The sequence below is a fragment of the Arvicola amphibius genome, chromosome 3, assembly GCF_903992535.2.
Source record: "Arvicola amphibius chromosome 3, mArvAmp1.2, whole genome shotgun sequence".
Lineage (NCBI taxonomy): Eukaryota > Metazoa > Chordata > Mammalia > Rodentia > Cricetidae > Arvicola > Arvicola amphibius.
Window position 1 is genome coordinate 128,412,172 of NC_052049.1, and position 12,911 is coordinate 128,425,082.

At 44.4% G+C, this 12,911-nt stretch overlaps 1 protein-coding gene across 1 annotated transcript in view; it reads right to left on the reverse strand.

Annotated features, from left to right (window-relative positions):
• The window catches only part of Thsd4 (thrombospondin type 1 domain containing 4), a 573,246-nt gene that overhangs the window by 70,293 nt on the left and 490,042 nt on the right, over window positions 1-12,911 (reverse strand). The window lies entirely within an intron of this gene.

Sequence of the window (12,911 nt, forward strand, 5' to 3'; positions counted from 1 at the left end):
TTCTTTAGCTTCTCAAGATGTCAAGTGCAGTTCAGCCTGTCACTACCCTGCAATAGTTATTTTTGTGTTACAGAATTGCTTTCTTCTTTAGTAGACACTACATGTACTTATTAAAATCTTAAACCCACAAACAAATTTATTGACAGGTAAATTTATTACTTGGACTCACTAAGTCCACATATCGGCATCTTTGTTTGCTAGACACTTCTTCCTCACTCTCTTGCTATGGACCTGGATTTTCCACAGTAGTAACTGCCTGTTGTCCCTTTCTTCTGTCATGGTTAACACTGCCTTCAGGGGTCGGGCACAATTCTGTTATACCCAGTTCTAGTCACCATTTCCAGTGGCTTGACACTGGGCAAAGACTTGACCTACAGGATGTAATTTGGGATGAAGTCTTCTGTAGTTTGAAGCTTGCTTGTTTCCTATAGCTATAGTCTCAGAGGTCGTTGTTATGCCCATTTGGTGGTATAAGAACCATGTCTATAGAATGGTCACTCACATTCCTCCTCCTCCATACTGCAGCCCATGCTGTGGCTTCAGGCAGACAAGCTCTTTTCCCCATGTCTGACAGAGCCCACACATCCTCTAAGATGGGCTGTCAGACTACAGCATGGAAACCAAACGCAGCAATGAAATTATCGCTTATAGATGGAGTTGTTCCAGAGCACAACCATGCCTGGCCATTCTCATCCAAGTACTAACCAGGTTCAACCCTGCTTAACTTCAAAAAAAAAAAAAAAAAATCAGAGACGTTCAGGGTGGTATGGCTGTAAACCATCCTCTCATTGCCTGTAGCTGCTTCCTCACTTTGCAGGGGAGTAGCTGCAGCAGAGACCCACTGGCCTGAACAGATTCACGAATTTACTACATGTCATTCCAAAAACCAAACCAAACCAAACCAAAACACAAGCAAGGATTGTTGTGGACTATTATTTGAAGATGTGTTACATTTGTTTATGCTGTGGAATATTTGTTTAATGATGCAAAGATGGGTTGCCTTCTTTTAGGCTGCATTTGTTTAACTCTGTGAAGCTGGGTTACTTTCGTCTGTCTAAAACACCTGGTTGGTCTAATAAAGAACTGAATGGCCAATAGCAAAGCAGGACAAAAGATTAGTGGGCCTGGCAGGCAGAGAGAATAAACAGAAGGAGAAAAGAGCAAAGAAGAAGGAGCAAGAAAAGGAGGAGAGGAGGATGCTAGGGGCCAGCCACCCAGCCACCCAGCCACCCAGCCACCCAGCCACCCAGCCACCCAGCCACTCAGCCACGGAATAAGAGCAAAATAAAATATACAGAAGTAAGAAAAGGAAAAAGCCCAGAGGCAAAAGGTAGTCAGGATAATTTAAGAAAAGCTGGCTAGAAACAAGCCAAGCTAAGGCCAAGCACTCATAAGCAATAATAAGCCTCCATATATTCATTTGGGAACTGGATGGCAGGCCCCCAAAAGAACCTAAGAGAGAGAGAAAGAAAACCCGAAAACAACCAACAACAAAGGATGCCAACACTTTCTAAAAAGGCTAGTTCAAAGGCTACCTCTCTTACGGTGCCTCCCTGGATTGCCTTGCTTGAGTACAAGAGGTGGAAAAACGACTTCTACGTCATTAAAGGAGTTCCAGGCAGACTGTAAACGTATTGCCAGGACCTTGTGTTGCCTTCTTCTCTGTAATGTGCTGTACTTGGCAAGTGCTTATATGTAGCCATTGGATTTTTTTTTTAGATTAATGTTGTTTTACACAGGTATCAAAATCAGACAACTAGAAAGCGTTTCTGATTTAGAAGACTTGAATATGAGACAATGAAGGGAATATAAAACCTGGACAAGATGGCACATTGTGCTCCCCAAGCTAACAAATACGGGACTGCCTCAGGTCGTAAAGGAAGTTGAAGGGCAGGGCTAGGTGACGTCATTATAAGAGCTGCAGATGCTAAACCAGCAGGGCAAGAGCTAATCCAGGAAGACTACAGTTAGAAAGAAAAGTGTGGAGGCTGGAGGATGCTCAGGGGTTAAGTATGTGTACTGTCCTCACAGAGGACCCAGGTTTGGTTTCCAGCACCTATGTGGGTGGTTAACAACCACCTGTCACTCTACCTCCAGGGGATCTGATGCCCTCCTCTGGCACTGCACTCAATACGTATCTTCCCCACCCCAATTAAAAATCAGAATTAAATCTTCTTAAAAACAAAGAAAAATAATCATCTGAGCCCACTTCAGAGATCTAAAGATCTAGGAGAGCAGAATCCATAAGTGCTCTGCTTAGGGAAAATGGTTAAACTGCCTTGATGGCTGGTGGAGAAAAGGGAGGAATAATCCCAGGCAGAGCCCCTGTTTCTAAGCTCCGACTCTTAGAGAAAGCAAGGGAGGACCAACTGAGAGCAGCGACCTTGGAGGGTGTCCATCTGCCTGCAATTGGAGGTAAGACAACTTCAAAGTTGTTTTCGTCAGGTGTCAATTCTCCTGAATTCAACCATGTTCATTCACTGAGTGCTGCTTACTCTTCTGTGAGCCATCTCTTCCTGGGCTTTAGCATAAATAACCTTAACAGTTTCTCAACAATCTAACATACCGAAGAGGGCAGAGTTTGACTCAGAGAAGGAAGACTGAAGCACATTTGCAAGTGGGTTATGGATGGATTTTAGAATTAATGTTATCTGCCCTGTTCTGACTCACCAATAGGGATCCTGATCTAGTCTATATACAGGTAGGAGGAGCCTAGAATGTGACTGGCAACCCTGAAAGATGCTGTCTGGAGGCACAGGGAAGGGAAATAATGTTCTTACTGGGTTGAAGGTGTCAAATCTCTCCCATTAGAAACCCAAGAAGAAGCTGGTTGTCTTTAATCCCAGCACTTGGGAGGCAGAGGCAGGTGAATTTCTGTGAGTTCAAGACCAGCCTTGTCTACAAAATGAATTCCAGGCAAGCTAGGGCTAAATAGTGAGATCCTGTTTCAAAAACCAAGACCAAACAAACAAACAAACAAACAAACAAAACCCCCAAGTCCCAGCTGACTCGGGGGCTATTTTCTGAATTCAAGGGGATGTTTTCCTTGGTATCAAAGTTTTGCATATTTTGGAGACAGATAATGCAATTTAAAGCAGAAACAAACTATAGTTTATCTCCTCCCTATAAGACAAGTATAAAACAGACAAGCATTTCCAGGGTAGAGGTGCTAACTTCACAGCAGAAAACGTGGGAAGAAGATGAGCCTAAGGGTACAGCCAGGGTGACTGCATTTTGTTCCAGCATATCTGAAAGCTTGTCAAGGGCAGAGGGACTGGGAAAGAGAAAAGCAAGCCGCTGCAAACAGAGGCAGGGACACAGGAGCTCTCTCCAAAACAAAGCAGGAGGGCACGGGTCTCCCTGGCATGGGGTATTTGTTTTGTACACGCTGGATTCTGTACAGCAATCATACAAGTTTACGTTGACGAGGAGGTAAGAGCAGAGTCCATATTAAGAAAAACAACCCCCCAACATTTCACCATCACTTTCCTCATCTTCCAGAAAGATGAGGAACGGCCAGCCATCAGGGCACCGCAGTGAGGCGCTTGTGATTTGACGGCCTCCCGGGGTTGTCACGAACTGTCACAGGTAACTAGGGGGGGGCACCAAGTCCATTTCAGCATGTGGCTCTGATGTCTAAGAGGAGAGGGCTGGTGTCTGTCACAGCACCTGCTTAGACACTCTTTCAAGGGCACAGTTTCTGGGGCTGGGGCAGGGGGAGCAGTCAGCAAAGTGGTTCCTGTGTGAGCATGAATATCCCAGCATTCCTGTGAAAAGCTGGAACAGTGCTGTGTGTTTTGTATCCTCAGCACCAGGGAGGATATGACAGGAGGATCCCCCTAGGGCATAATGACCAATCAGCCTAGCTTAATTGGCCAGGCCCAGGTCCCAGTAAGAGGAATGCCCAGATCAGTTTAGCCTGTGGGCCTGTCTGTGGAGGATCGTCTTGATTGATAATTGATGTGGGAGGGCCCAGCCTATCGTGGGTGGCACCATTCCCTGGACAGGTGGCCCTTGGATAGTAAGAAAGCTAGGTGAGCCTGGGCCTGGGGCTTGCCTGTGGGCAAGCCAGCAAGCAGTGCTCCTTCATAGTTTCTGCTTCAAGTCATTGCTGGTTCCCACGTGACTCCTCAGTACTAAACTATGATCTGTACACAGAAAGACTCCCTTCCTTCCCATTAGCTGCTTTTGGTCAGAATGTTTTACTGCAGCAACAGAAAGGGACTAGAACACCACCAGAAATGAGCACTGTGAGGATGAAATGAAGGAGGTGGGGGACATAGAATTCCAATGGTCTAATATATAGTAGGACCTCCACATCACAAGTGAGGTCCAGGATGGGGACTAATGATGGAGGAGGGTCTTCTATCAATCTGTTGATTTCATTGGTTAATTAATAAAGAAAGCTGCTTGGCCTGATAGGTCAGAACATTGGTGGGTGGAGTAGACAGAACAGAATGCTGGGAAGAAGGGAAGTGAGTCAGATGCAATGAAGCTCCAACCCAAGATGGACGTATGCTAGAATCTTCCCGGTAAGCCTCCCCTCGAGGTGCTACACATATTACTAAATATGGGTTAATCAATATGTGAGAGTTAGCCAGTAAGAGGCTGAAGCTAATGGGCCAAGCAGTGTTTAAAAGAATACAATTTGTGTGTTGTTATTTCAGGGCATAAGCTAGCCAGGTGGCTGGGAGCTGGGCAGCAGGAACACAGCCCGCCACTCTTCACTACAGACTAAGACCCCCGAATGTCCCACATACAGCCTGCATGCCCTTGAAGCCCCAACCCCACCTTTATTCCTGAAGCCCCACTTCTCACCCCAGCTCCTAGTCCATTTTGTGGAGTTGAGAGAAGGAATGTCCAAGGCCGGGTTGTTTGTCGTCAAGGAGCGAGTGGCCTCACAGAGAAATGGCAATAAAAACTGTAAGTGCCCATGTGGGGAAATGGTCAAAGGCCTGTGAAAAATCCCAAGAAAAAGCTTACTTTCTTTGTTTTTCCTTTCCTTCCTTTATTCTTCTGCCATGCGGTAAGGACTCCAAGTGCCAGAAGGGTAGGCTCTGAGAAGATTTTTCAGTTGAGAGTTCTGTTGCTGGGCTGAGAGCTAGCAAACCAGAGGCCCCTGCCAACCAGCTCAGAGAGACCCCTCTTGTGAGCGAAAAGAGAGGCTTGGGCTGGAAGCTAAAAATTCAGAACGAGTCACTGGAAAGTAATTGTGATGGTACCTTAGGTATATTTTTTAAATGAATTTTATGAGTATGGTGTTTTACCAGCATGTACCACATGTCTGCAGTGCCCGCGGAGGCCAGGAGAGGGCGCTGGATTCCTGGAACTGGAGTTACAGAGGGTTGTGAGCCACCATGTGGATGCTGGGAACTGAGCCTGGATCCTCTGGAAGAGCAATGGTGTTCTTAACCACTGAGCCAGCTCTCCAGCCCCTGATTATCATCTTTTAAAGCCACCATTCAAGTTCATGTCAAGGCTTCCTCTGTTTTTTTTTCTAGTTGTTTTTTATAGTCATACAACACCTTATTTAAGTCTTATTATTAGTGTGTGTATGTGTACATGATGTATGTATGTATATGTATGTGTGTGTGCCAGGGTGCATGTACAGAGGACAACTTCTGTGGAGTCAGCTATTTTCTTCCACTCGTGTTTTATTCCCAGCACCCACATGGCACACATACATACATGTAGGCAAATATCCATGCCCACAAAAACAAAACACAATATCAAAAAGAAAGGATCTATCAGCCTGTGTGTGTGGCTACAAAACAAGTGTATGAAACAGACTGCACACACATATTTAATCAGTGACATAGCGGAAAGAAAGATGGCACATATCAAATCAACAAAAACTGTAAAATACTTACAGATATACCTAATAGAGCTGACAGAGCCAACACAAGGAAACCCTATTAAAACCCACGATCCAGGATTTATACCATGTTCTAGAATCAAAGGACTCAGCACTGTGAACATGCCCCTCTTCTACCTCAAATTAACCTATACATTTACCACATGCTTACGGCAATTCTAGGTAAAATCCCAATGGGTTTTGTGGATTTTGACAAGATACCTTTCCAGTGCGTTTGGAAGAACAGATGCATGAACACACAAGAATATTTAAGGCAAAACCAAGGCGATCAGGCAAGGAATTAAGGAGAGGAAGAGAGGTGACCCACAAGCGTGAAACTGACCACAGAATAACAGCGGCCACCAAAGCGGGGAGGGAAATAATTGAGAGGAAAAGTTTAAGTAGGGATGAGGAGAGGAGAGGGTAGGGAGTGGGTCAGAGAAGACTAAGGCTACAGGAAGAAAGAGACTTTATATGGAAACTAACCAGTTTGGAAGCTAATTTAAAATGCATTTATTTAAAAGAGAGTTTGAACAGAGTACCCTGGATGGATGAATGATGTTCTTCTGAGAAGACATGGGTTATTAGAAAATGCCACTGCCAGACACGTTATCTTCCCATGTTATTGGCTAGGCAAGCCCCAGGGACATCCCAAAGAACACAGAGTATTGCCATTGCTATTTGCTGTCTGCCATACCTAGATGATACGACCCTATCACTGAAGATATCACTGACCTTGGATACAGGACACAGAGGAGTCAATCCCGAACTGACTAGGAAACCCATTCCATAAAGGATAGTTCATATAGTTCCGGAAGGTGTATGCAGGCTCCTGGGAGAGAAAAAAATACCAGCGAGCCTACTCAGTGCTGGATTCTGTGTGGACCTGCATGGACCCAACAGGGAACTGTTAGCAAGATGTGCCCACTGGGGCAATGGTAGCATGAGGCTTTGGGGGTAACCAATCACGTTCTGATTGGATATGAGCCACAGGAAGGATTTCATGTCTGGCATTGTAAGTTGTGTCAAAGCCTGTATTTGGGGAGATCATATGCCTGTTGTTTTGCTAAATGGTCATACTGTCAAACTATACTCTAAACATTTATGTTTGTACCTACAGATTTGTACTGTTCTCAACTATGGCGAGATGAGCTTCTTTGAAGTGGGTAGTGGTTAAGGCAGAGGCTTGTAACTGGTCAAAATGCTGAGAACAAGTAACCCTGAGCATTCGGCATTGGATCTGTATCAACCTTCCACCACCCGAGACGCAAGGGACTTTATGGAAATGGTGGGCAGAAAGAACGTGAGAGGCTGTGATGGAGAAGAGAGCTGAGAACGGCTGACTTCTGGAGATGACCCGGCTGTTGCACAGGTCAGCTCTCTGCAGCTGTGGTTATCCACACCACCAAGCCAGTCAAAATTTCAGTATGGACGGGGAAGGACCCCAAGGAGCTGTCTGTTGATGGCTGGCCATTCTCCTTTGTGGATGTGGATGCTGGTAGGTTGTTCATGCTCCAGCAAAGAGCCACAAGCTCATGTACAGCATTAGCTGGGCTCGGGGGTTATTAATAATAACAAAAATTAAATAAAAAGGACATGAAGCTAGGATGGAAATGAGGCAGGGGTACTGAGGGAAATTGGAGGGAGGGAGTAGTGGACAGACACAAACATTATACATTATATAAATATATGGAATTTTCAAAGAGTAAAATATTATTAAAATAATAATAAATAAAAATACAATGACAGTAATGCAAAGACTATGGTACTAAAGTAGAAGACACCAGCAGGATGTACACCGAGGGTCCACAAGTATATCTATATACGTTTGTATGTAATATGTGGTATAGATGATAGTTCATATTAGTGGGGGAAATTTGATAAATGCTTTTGAGCAAACTGTCTATCTGGTAAAAGAAAGCCAAATCATTCCTCACACCGCACACAAAGATCGGGTCCAGAGAATTAAATATTTAAATATAAAATAGAGCTAGAGAGTAGCCCTTTGTTAAAGGCTGCCTTTATAATGCTGGCAATGGGCAGGTCCTCCCAAGTAATACAAACACCTACGAGCTTTCACGAAAGCTACCAACAGATCTGACTAAATAAAGCCAAAAGATGTGCACCACAGAGTACTAAATAAATCATACAGAGCTGAAATGCAAGATAAAGGCTAAGATTTTCAACAGAGACAAACAGAAAATGGTTATTACTTATAACTGTGAATTTTAAAAAGCAGCAAGAGAACCTCAGTTTTAAAACTGGCAAATTAAAATCCAACAATTTTAAAATTGGCAAACTCATAAGAATGTGAAAATAATTTAAAAAACCCAGTAGCTAGAAAAATGCAAAGAAATACACTGGACCTGGAAGTTAAACGCATGCATAATGTTTGTTCACTTGAAGGGGGCAGATCCAATGTAGGATTGGTACAAAGAGGGGATTTTACTCTTTTGCTTTCTATTCCCTTAATGGCTTGACATTTTTTCTAATGTCCATGAAAGAATCCTTGGGATTAATTGTCATACATCTATAAGGCATCATATGCTTTTTTGTTTTTTAAAAAAGATTGATTTTCAAACTATGTTTAATTATGTATATGTGTGGGGGTGTATGCATGTGAATGCAGGCACAGTTTCCCTTGGAGCTGGAACTTCAGGCAGCTGTGAGCTGTGAACCCGGAAACTGAATTCAGGTTCTCTACAGGGGCAGCATGCGCCCTTCATGGCTGAAAAATCTTTCCAGTCCAAGATATCACATTCTTTCAAACATTCTGAGCCTTCCCACATAGAAAGTTTTCACCTAATGAAGCCTGCACATTATAGATGTTTCATGAGGGTTCTTGAGGTGCTAGGTGCTAACCATCGTTATTTTAAAGATTTGTTCATTTTATTTTATGTGTATGAGTTTGTTTACATGTATGAGAATGTACTGAGCACATGCCTTGCATCCACAGTGGCCAAAAGACCTAGATTCCCTGGAATTGGAGTTATGGATGGCTGTGAGCCACCATGTGGGTGTTGGGAACGGGACCTAGGTCCTCTGCAAGTGCAGCCAGTGCTTTTAATGGCTGAGCCCTCTCTCCAGCCCCCATTATTATTATTTTAAACTTCCATGAGAGCATGTTCCAAGGGAGCTGTATTACCAGCTTGTTTTTAAAATCTTGCAGATCTCCAAGAACTCTGTCCAAGTCTAGAGCCTATGAATGGTGGAACTGGCTGGCAGGTAGAGCATGCCCCGAGCTGTCGGCCTCTGCCGGCTGTGCTTTCATGTCCCAGAGCTCAACTGTTGCATAATGGCATTAGTAAACCGGACCGATTCAACTGTGCCAAACTCTGATATTTCAGCTAAAATCATTTTACAACATCTTATTAAGGGAGAAGTAAGTCATACACACTGCCAGTCATTTTAATAACATTAAATTCAATGTTTTTCCTCCAAATAGCAAGTCCGAGAATAAGGAGAATTCATAGCTTTACAACAGATAGCAGTTCTAGAGTCTCAACGTCTGGTTCTGACTAAACAGGCTGAGCTTTGAAGGACATAAGACATTTTTACTGTATGACTTTAATAAAAATGCAGCTCACTCTTAGAGTGTCCTTGGCTTTACAACCCGAAATGAAATGAACACGTGCTGTTTCTCATATGTGTGCGCCATTAAACGTCCCAGTTTCTATAGTGTTGCTCACTGAAGAAAACAGGAACATGGTGAAGTGTAGGCAGCCTGCTCCCCCCAGCTCCAGGGAGCCAACCCTCCTGTGCCTGTGAGCTACGTGAAGGCAAGGGCCAGCAGGCAGAAGGCCAGGGGCCAGCAGGCCAGGTCTGTAGGCTAAACTCAGAGGTAAGTTTAATACACCAATATTGCCGATGTCTCAGCTAAGGCCTGTTGGTTCCTATGCCTCCCTCTTCTATGTAGTTCTTGTTTTACAATTTTTAATTTCCCGAGCTGGAAATGGTGTTACATGCTTTTAATCCCAGCAGTTGGAGGACAAAGCAGAAGTATTTAAAATCTGAGATCATTCTGGGTTTTATAATGAGATCTTGTCTCAAAAATGTTGTTATTCAATTTTCACACTCTAATTGTAAAATTGCACCTTTTGTAAGTAACAATAAAATCTTTTTTAAAAAAGGAATTAAAAAGATAATTATGGGCTGGAGAGATGACCCAGTGATTTAGAGCATTGGCTGCTTCTTCAGGACCTGGGTTTGATTCACTGAGACCATACATGGCTCCCACTGTATTTAGGATATACAGGGTCCTCTTCTGGCTTCCTTGGGTACCACACATCACCAGGCGTGCCATTGGTGCACAGATACACACACAGGCCAAGCTCTTGCTTGTGATGTGTGGAGGTCAGAGGACAATTTGAGGGAGCTGATTTTCTCCTTCCATTATGTGGGTCTTGGAGGCCCAATCCAGCCATCAGCAAGAACTTTTATCCGCTGAGCCACCTCACTGACCCCCCCACCTACTGTCTTCTTGAGTCACGCACAATAGTGGATTTCACATCCGACAATGGCTAACGATGACAATTGGCCTTGGGGTTTAGAAATCACAGCTGTGCCTATGGGCCAATGGCTGTGTGAGCCTCAGGAAATCTCAGGCAAACAGCATTGAACAGAGACTCTATAGGTAGAGCAGGAGGTGAACAGTTGAGGGACTCGCGTAAAGAAGGCCCGGGATAAGAAAAAGACCACCCGACCACTGTGTTGTCAAAAAAGGATGAAGTCTATGGTATGCAAATTGTATTCTGAGTTTTAAGGACAGAAGGAAAATCTAGAACATTCTGAGTGACATCAATGCTATGGCTGGAAGCTTTGGTTCTGACTCCAAGAGACTCCCTTCCTCAAAGCCTGCTCCTGCTCCCCTCTTCTTGCTAACACACCATCATGTAACACTCGCGAATGAGGCCTTTCTCAAGATCCCGCTGGTTTCTGGGCATAGCGAGTCAACATGGACTTCCCGAGTCATTCTCCCGTGGACTCTTGGTACTTCCTTTCTCCCTCTGCTTTCTCTTCATTCTTCTCATGGGGAGGGGAGATTTCTATCCCACGTTTGTTTGTGTCTGTGCGTCTGTATGGATATTAACGCATATGGGGCTGTGTGCATATTGGCAATAGAGTTTGACGCTGGGCAATCCCTCTTCATCAGCTTATGCTTTTATTTCCTGAGGCAGGGTCTCCTGTTGAACTTGGAGCTCGCTGAGTGACTAGTCTAGTTAACTTGCCCCAGGGCTTGTGTCTCTGCCTCCTGAAGGAGTGTTGGGGCTTAGCTGGATTACAGAGCTAGTACAACATGCCGACTTGGCCTGGATTTGGGGGATCTGAACCCCAGTCCCTTTGCTTACACACTGAGTCACCTCCCCACCATCTTCCATTAAGTTTTAGACCCTGACAAACTCCCTGAGACAAAAGGAAGGGACACTTGTCAATCACCTTCCTTGATGTATCTGTTCTCTTCTTAAGTCTTAGGACAAAATTCTATACTCTTGACGGCAAGAGCAAGGGTCTGGTCTGTTTCCACTCAGATACCCTGTGGATGTTCACAAAGAATGTCCATTGTACCTTTAAGGAGCCTGAAGCTGATTACAAAATGGGACCAGCGATAGCGAGGGAACATTCCCGAAAAACAACATAAAGCTAATAAAAACTGGCATTGTTTGCTGTTGTGTCTAAACACAACCACACTTCAAATAACCCCTGAGGAACATTTCCCACTGTAGGAGGCAGGATGTGTGTGGAGATGGGATCTTATAAAAGCACCAGAGAAAAGCGGAAACACAGAGATCATCATTTAAGATGTGGAATGACACAAACCGCTCACAGGGGAATTTAGTTTCCTGCCACTTTGTAGGCGCCTGGATTTGCCAGAGAAAACGTAACAGTTTTCTGCTTGAACTGGGTTTGTCTCAGAGACATCTGCCATCCTTTTCTGCCCCAGACAATTAAACTAAAGGAAGTTAGTCTGGGCTGCTTTTGAGGGGGTAGAGATGGTACAGGTGTAAAATGACTGCTGGAAAGATGGCTTGGGCATTTTAAAATGTTCGCTGTGCAGACGTTAGGACCTGAGTTTGATTCTTAGAACCCACATAAAAAAAGCAGGTACAACGGCTCATGTGTGTAACCCCAGTGCTGAGGATGTGGAAGCAGGCAGATCCTCAAGGCTGACTAGAAAATCCATCTGGCTTACTCTGCACGATCCAGGCCAGGGAGCGCGAAAGCAAGGTGCTGACACCTGAGGAATGACACCTTAGGCTGGCCTCTAGCCTTCACGGGTATGTGTAATCATGTGTGTACACACACGCACACATACACATGTCGACCACCACCACCACCACCAACAATAACAACATGAATGGTATCTCAAAAACTTCTGGTGGGCACTGACTGCCACGCGACCAGCGGTAAAGAAGAGGAAGTCCATGGGTATTATCTCGTGTTAGATTTCTATATCTAGAGCTCCCTTCCCTTTGTTTAAATCCCAGTGCTGCTTCTTCCTTGCTGTATGACTGTGGCTTGTTCTCTGACCCCTATTATGTCTGTTTTATTTGCAAACCCAGGCAGGGAATAGCTCGGAGGCTATTCCCAGAGTGTTCTAGGATTTTATATAGAAAAACCCATAAGTATATTGCCTGGCATAGATTTGTTCTGGACAGGTTCTGTTCAATAAAATTATTGAATAATTATGAAGAAAATGTCTATTTCTGCTCATTAAATGTTTGAAGACATGACACCCTAGGCCAAGCTTGGTGGTTTATGACTGTAATCCTGCATGTAGGAGGAAGACCAGCCTGGATTACATTACAATTTACAGGCCAGCCTGGGATACAGATCAAGACCCCACCTCAGAAAACAAAACAGGCACCCCTATAATCTTGCTTCACTGATTTATACATGCTTATCTGACTTAGAAACTGGTAAACACCCATTCTTGTGACACTGCACAGTGGCAGGTATGCGAATAACCCGGATTCCAGAAGACCACACCAGCAAGGCTCTCTCGCCTGCAGGGAAATGGGCTAAATGCAGATGGCGCTGGCTGAGATGACCGCTGTGG